The sequence below is a fragment of the Cibotium barometz genome, chromosome 30, assembly GCF_041138505.1.
Source record: "Cibotium barometz isolate CiBa-2024 chromosome 30, ASM4113850v1, whole genome shotgun sequence".
Lineage (NCBI taxonomy): Eukaryota > Viridiplantae > Streptophyta > Polypodiopsida > Cyatheales > Cibotiaceae > Cibotium > Cibotium barometz.
In genome coordinates this window covers 52,664,865-52,672,496 of record NC_141075.1, presented here as the reverse complement: position 1 = coordinate 52,672,496, position 7,632 = coordinate 52,664,865, and positions in this window count along the sequence as shown.

Genomic DNA, 7,632 nt, shown 5'->3' with positions numbered 1-7,632 from the left:
TGGATTATTGATCCAATTAGGGATCATTCTAATTATTTCTTAATGATAAGCTTTATCCCTTAGAAAAAATTAAGATTTATCAGTTATAGCAATGAAGCTATGGCAAAAGGTTTATAAAAATTACGCATAAAATAATTTCATTCAAAGCATGAAAAGAGGACTTCCTACCATATTCTAGGAATTATCATCCTAGATTAATTGAAGATATTCATAGAGAAATTGATTTTTATATTATGCATAATTGATTTTCATGCATAGAGATATGCATAATAGATTATTATTTTAACATAAAAGTGTTACTTTTCTCACAATTGAATTTCATGCATAGAAGTATGCATAAGAGTTGATTATTTTATTATAAAAGTGTTACTTTTATCATAATTAGATTTCATGCATAGAGGTATGCATAAAAGTTGATTATTTTATTATAAAAGTGTTACTAATTTTATCACAATTGAATTTCATGCATAGAAGTATGCATAAAAGTTGATTATTTTATTATAAAAGTGTTACTTTTATCACTATTGAATTTCATGCTAAAAGTATGCATAAAAGTTGATTATTTTATTATAAAAGTGTTACTTTTATCATATTTGGATTTCATGCATAGATGTATGCATAAAAGATGATTATTTTATTGTAAAAGTGTTGCTTTTATCATAATTGGATTTCATGCATAGAGGTATGCATAAAAGTTGATTATTTTATTATAAAAGTGTGACTTTTATCATAATTGGATTTCATGCATAAAGGTATACATAAAAGTTGATTATTTTATTATAAAAGTGTGACTTTTATTATATTGGAATTTCATGCATAAAGGTATGCATAAAAGTTGATTATTTTATTTTAAAAGTGTGACTTTTATTATATTTGGATTTCATGCATAGAGGTATGCATAAAAGATATTCTTTTATACTAATAGTGTGATTTTCATCATAAATGGATTTTATGCATAACTTAGATGCATAAGAGAAATTCTTTTATTCTAAGAGTGTAATTCCTACCAAATTGAATTTATGCATAAGAAAATGCATAAAAGATTGATTTTTATTTCGAAGGTGTTAGTCTCCTTAAATGGAATTTATGCATAAATAAATGTGTAGAGAAATCTTATATCAAATATAAGAATTCTCTTGTATTCTATAAAAAGATATGAAATGTGATAAGATGTGATAAGAGGTGTATGAGATGTGATAAGATGTGATAAGATACGTATGGGAAGTGATAGGATGTGATAAGAGATGTATGAGATGTGAAAAGATGTGATAAGATGTGTATGAGATGTGATAAGATATGATAAGAGGTGTATGAGATATGATAGAATGTGTTAAGATGAGTTAGGATGTGTTAAGATGTATATGGGATGTGTTAGGACGAGAATGGATGTAATATGGTTGTATGAATGTGATGTGGATGTATACATGTAGATGTGTATGTATGAATGTGAATGTGGATGTATGAATGTAGATACAGACGGTATCTATGTATGTGAATGTGGATGTATGAATATGAATGTGGATGTGTGGATATGAATGTGGATGTGTGGATGTGGAAATGGAAGTGTGGATGTATGAATGTGGATGTGGATGTATGCATGTAGATGTATGCATGTAGATGTGTATGAATGTGGATGTGGATGTATGCATGTAGATGTGTATGTATGTATGTGGATGTAGATGTGGATGTAATGGGAATGTGGATGTGGATGTATGAATGTGAATGTGGATGTGGATGTGGATGTATGGATGTGGATGTGGATGTGGATGTGGATGTGTGGATGTGGATGTATGGATGTGGATATGGATGTGTATGTATGAATGTGGATATGGGATGTGGATGTATAAATGAGGATGTGAAAATGGATGTATGCATGTAGATGTGGATGTATGGATGTGAATGTGAATGTGTATGTGAATTAATGTGTCGTCGATATGAGGAAATGGATGAGAATGAGTACACATTGAATGGAATGTGGAATAAGTAATGTGGACTAAGGAGGGATAATGTGGAAAGACGAGAGTTCGATTTAGAAATTGTATTTTGTGACTCTTTGTAAATGACTGTTTTATGTCAAGAATGCTGGGGAAGCATTTTGACCGTCTTGTGGATTAAGGTCATGAAGACCTAACTGTTAAAGTTGCAACTGCTGACGGAGAGTCGATGGAGGACGTCTCGCGTAGCAAGGTCGACCGAGGTCTTGACCAGCCTCGGTTCGATTTAAATGGTGAGCTTCCGGTATGGTGGATGAGGGACCAAGGAAGCGGCCTATGAGTGAAGTGCTAGGTCACCTGCGACGACGAAGGATCCTAGAGGGTGCTGACCATACGGTGCTCGGGCTCTGGGTCGCCGAAGATACCCACACGTGCGTCGTGGAAGATATTGGAACAAGGAGTAAGAGTTGTTTTCCGAAACCGGGCATGGATCTGGTTGATTGACCTTGCTGGTCCTCAACAACGGATGAGTCCATGGCTCTTTTATATGGATTTGTGGGTTGATCTTGCTGATCTTCCACGGAGATTCCATTCTATTATATGAATATATTGTCGGTTACTATGAGCTAGGAACTATGGAAAAGGCCCCTGAGTGAGCATTCTGGTTACCAATGATGCCATAAGTATACCGATGAATGAATGACTGGAAATAAGGATTCAACCAGAGACTTTGAGGATTATCATCAGTGACATAATGGTTTCATTAAAGGATTGTTTTAAGTTAGCTGATGCTAAGAAAAAGGCAATTTCATATTGGGTGTGTAAGTGGTGTGACTAGTTTTATGTTTGCATGAACTTCCGGCTAGGGGGCCTTGGAACTCTTTTCCTTGGTACTCGGGACAAAACCTAACCAAATTCTTAATTGGATCCCATCACTACAGTGGTTGGGCGGTTGGCTAACCCATGGGACTGGATGGGGTTAGGCTGGACTGATGGATCCGTAAATCGAGACTCAAATTCTGTTACTACGATAGATAAAGCAAATCCCGGATAGTAATTGTTCTATGGATAGGAATCAACGGCTGTGCCTCTTGATGGGGAAAAAAGCGTTGATTCCAATGATCCAAGTGCAAGTTTCTTCCTTGATCTGACCAAGTATCTTTATAGATGCAGTCGGATCTGTTTGATCAGTAAGAGTTTGACTACGTTAGAGTAAAAGTTTTCATGGTGGAATCACCCGTGCTTTCCGATAAAGGAAGTTTTCCGGGTTCGGTTTTGGAACAACCGACGGATTAGTCTCTTATCCGGATATCCGTGGGTGAGGCCCCAAATGTGGGACCCCTGTCCCGTGTGAGAAGTGCTACTTCCGTTGCCAGTATCCTGAATCCGTTGCTCGGTGGGAATAGGGGGATCTTACACTAGGTTTATAGCCATACATGAGCATCAATAGACTATACTTAGTTGTTATATGCTTGTCACTATTGTAAGCAAGCTCTAAGATTATAAGATATCCTTTCCAATCCTATTGCATCTTATTGACATATGCTTGAGGCATATCCTCTAGTACTTGGTCTACCCATCTATTTTTTGGATTGGTGAGATGTGCTTAGATTGAGTTGTGTGTCCCCAACCTCTAAAACACAATCCTCTAAAAGTAGATTATAAGATATCCTTTCCAACCCTATTGCATCTTATTGACATATGCTTGAGGCATATCCTCTAGTACTTGGTTCTCTCTTGGTCTACCCATCTATTTTTGGATTGGTGAGATGTGCTTAGATTGAGTTGTGTGCCCCCAACCTCTAAAACACAACCCTCTAAAAGTAGATGGTGAAATTTGCATTGCAATGGCTTATGATATTGTTAGGCCATCCATAAAGGCCATATATTTTTTCTACAAATAATTGAGGTAAAGGAGCTTTGACAGTTGACTAGGTAGGAATGAACCTACACATTTTTGCCAACCTGTCTATGATCACCCAAATCAAGTCATGGTCTTGTTTTTGGTAGAAGGTAAGCCAATAATGAAATCCATAGAGATGCTTTCCCACTTTCTATATGGGATCTCTAATGGCTTCTAAGCCTTGTGTGCAATTCCTAACTTGTGATGCCATTGTAAGTGAAGTATACTTGGCTATTCAAACACGCCTTTTGTGGGCTCCTCCTTGCCTGGAGAGGAGACAAACAGCCTTGTGCTTCCTCTGCCTTGCATGATAACCAATGGGGAGGTGTGTGAAGTGATCAACACAATGCCTAAGGTTACATGTTGTGTATCGAAGACACAAGTAGTTGTCTACAACTTGATCAATGGTGCGTGCACGCTCCTCAAGCTTCTTCTTTTGCTCTGCATATTGCTCCGAGATCTCATCAACTCTCTATGTCAATCTTTTGATCTCCTCTGTTGCTTTGCAGATGCTTGATGTTGCTTAAAACATTGTTGAATGTCCCTCCGTCTTGCTAGCTCTTCTAAGTATAATGTGTACAACTGTTAAGGGCCAAAGCCCTCAACAGGGAAAAATGCACACACGACTCTCAAAATAGCATACACACACACACAGAGAGAGAGAGAGAGAGAGAGAGAGAGAGAGAGAGAGAGAGAGAGAGAAACTGAAAACTGAAACTGATTATTCAACTTCCCAATTTCATGCATGATTACAAGAAGGCTATGCCTTTAAAAAGACTCCTAGGCGACTCTAACTGACTAACCGATTCTTTAGTGACTCTTCATATTCCAACCTAATGATACTTCCGACGACATCTTAAATGACACTTTTGATGACAACTCAGATGATACTTTTGATGACAACTCAGATGACACTTTTGATGACAACTTTGACGACACTTCTGATGACAACTTTGACGACAAATCTGATGACAACTCTGACGACACTTTTGATGACAACTCAGATGACAACTGTGATGACAACTTAGATGACAATTCTGATGACAACTTTCACGACACTGTGAATGACACTTTTCTGCACCCTTATACAACAACCTTGTGCAGTAACCAAGTAGCCCATTAAATCCATCACCTACAAAGCGCACAAGCATTATAAAATTTGGAAAGGTGGTGGTGCATTCGTCGAGGGGTCTGGTGGATAAAGACTCCCATCCGTCCAAAGATCAATGGCCCTTTCTCCTTGCACTCGAAGCTACTCATGGGTAATGTTTGGGCTAACACGTCTACTGCGTAGGGTTGCATATTCCGTTTCCAAGTCGATGTGCAAACGAAACTTAGGCGGCTTGTTGGTGATGTCATGAAATGCCATAATGGACATGAGGCCAGGAGCAGTCCCTGTGGAGATGGAGGTGAAGATAGAGAGAATGTAAAGGGAGTTGGAGATGGTAGGAGTCTTGAGGCTGTAGGAGTTGAAATATACAAGTGAATAGGGTGTGTGCGGGAACAAGCCCTTGGTTAGAGGCTGTAAAGGAGAATGTGTAAATGTGAAAGAACCTATGAAAAGGTGAGAAGAATCTACTGGGAGAGAAAAAAAGGTTAGCATGAGAAGATTTAGGAAGTGTGGAGATATTCTGGGAAAAGTGAAGAGGTGGAGAGAATCAAGGAAAAGAGGTGGAGTGAATCAAGGAGAAATCAGTGGGATTTGATGCTTGGATGTAAACTCTATAAATTGAGGCATTGGCCTAATGAGAATTTACTGGTTTTTTATTATCCATGCCTACATTAAGCTATTTGCTAATTACTCTCACTAATCACATCTTAATTATTTACTAATCACTCTGTTAATGATGTTGATTCTAGTATTTGATCCACCATAGATCATCACATTGCTCTAATTTCAACATGGTATCAGAGCCATGCCTAGAATCCATCAGGGTTATGAGTCCATTATCTAATTAATTAGGATTAGTAGATAATTAAAAATTAATCAATTTTTTAGTTATTTTTCAACTCACCTCTACACCCCCAGCTAGTGGAGGAGCTCCCTCTCCTTGCACACATCAAATTAGCCGAAACCCTTCTAGCATAACATAGCTATCTCATTGCTCTTCAAGCTCATCAAATCAGCGCAGCAAACCACTGGGTTCAGGAGAAATTGCAAATTTACTAGGCGCTTGTTTGTGGGAGAAATTTACAGATCTTGTCTTCATCCAATCAGATTTCTCTAATTCCTCTTAGCCCCAAGTGTTTTTAAGCATGCTCTACAAGCTGGTAAAGTCAGACTTCAATTTCATCAAGTCTATAGTGAGATCCAAGCTCTTCATCAAATCTGCAGGTGACTTTGGTAAAATAGAGATTAAGCATTCAATATTTGGTCAAATCTTGTGTTTATTGGCTTAATCCTCTACTAGACTCATTGCTATTGATGGCCTTGAAAGCATTTGAGCTCATTTGAAGTCTAAGGCACCAGATCTGGACTCCCCGTATACTCTGTTTTTTGCACACAAAACAGTGGATTAAGTGAGTAATCAGTGCTAATCACTGTATTTTGGTGCAATTGAGGGTTCAAATCAACCATTAGGTATCTGATACAGATCCCTATAACTTCATATTGTAATTCGGAGTTGGTTTGATACTCCAACCATTCCGTACAAATTGGTTACCCTTGATTTAATGTTATTTCTGGTGATTTTATGCTGATAAATTTATTGTAATCATCTTTTAAACACCAGATTGAGTTGTAAAAGGGTAGACACTACCCTTGAATCTTGAAATTGGATCAAGAAGTAAGACCCCCTTCACATCATCATGAGTACAGCACAAGAAATAGCCAAATTTAATGGGGAGCAGTTTTACACATGGCAGACAAAAACCATGTATTTGCTCATGAGGAAAAATCTATGGGGGCTAGTTGAGGAAAGAGATGAATGCCCAGAGGCAAGAGGGGAAAATGAGTGGAAGAGCAGGAATAAAAAAGCATTGGGACTTATTGCACTCAGTTTAAATGATAAAATCATTCATCACATCATAGGGATACAATGGGCAAAAGATGCATGGGATGAACTCAATAAATTATTTGGCACACAAGCTAAAAATTCAAAGATAAATCTGTTAATGCAATTCTACAAATTGGATATGAAGGAAAGTGAACCTTTAATCACACACTTGAACAGATATAAAAGCATTAAGCAACAACTGGCAGCTATTGGCAAAAAGGTAGAACATGATGAGGCACTAGCAGTGCTTCTGAAGAGTGTGGACAAAGGTGAATATGAAAATATTGTAGCAACACTAAAGAATGTACCTGAATTGAAGCTACACGAGATAGAAGCAGCTCTACTAGGGCAAGAGAGTAGAGGCAAAGAGAAGAAATGGCTCGACTCAACAGCAGGAGAAGAAAAGGTATTCTTCACCCGAGGAGGATTCTCTCGAGAATGAGGATGAGGAAGAGGCAGAGTAGGAGGAAGGACCTTCACTTGCCAACTATGGAAAGCCAGGACACATGGCAAGAGACTGCTACACAGCAAACCCAGTGGAGAAGGAACGACATCGGCAAACTTCATAGAGGCTCCAAAGGAAGTGGATTCGGATCATCTTTTCTCAGAGAGAGAGAGAGAGAGACCCCACAACCCAATGTAACCTGCCCCAACAAAGTAAAACCACCTCTAAGCCACTGATGATGTAGGCCACGTGGTAGATAGATGTATGTGTGAGCACTTTAGTCAAGGTCGCGGGCACTTTGTAGTAGCCTTGGACACATAGAGAGAGAGAGTGTCAAGGACTATGAGTTTAGGG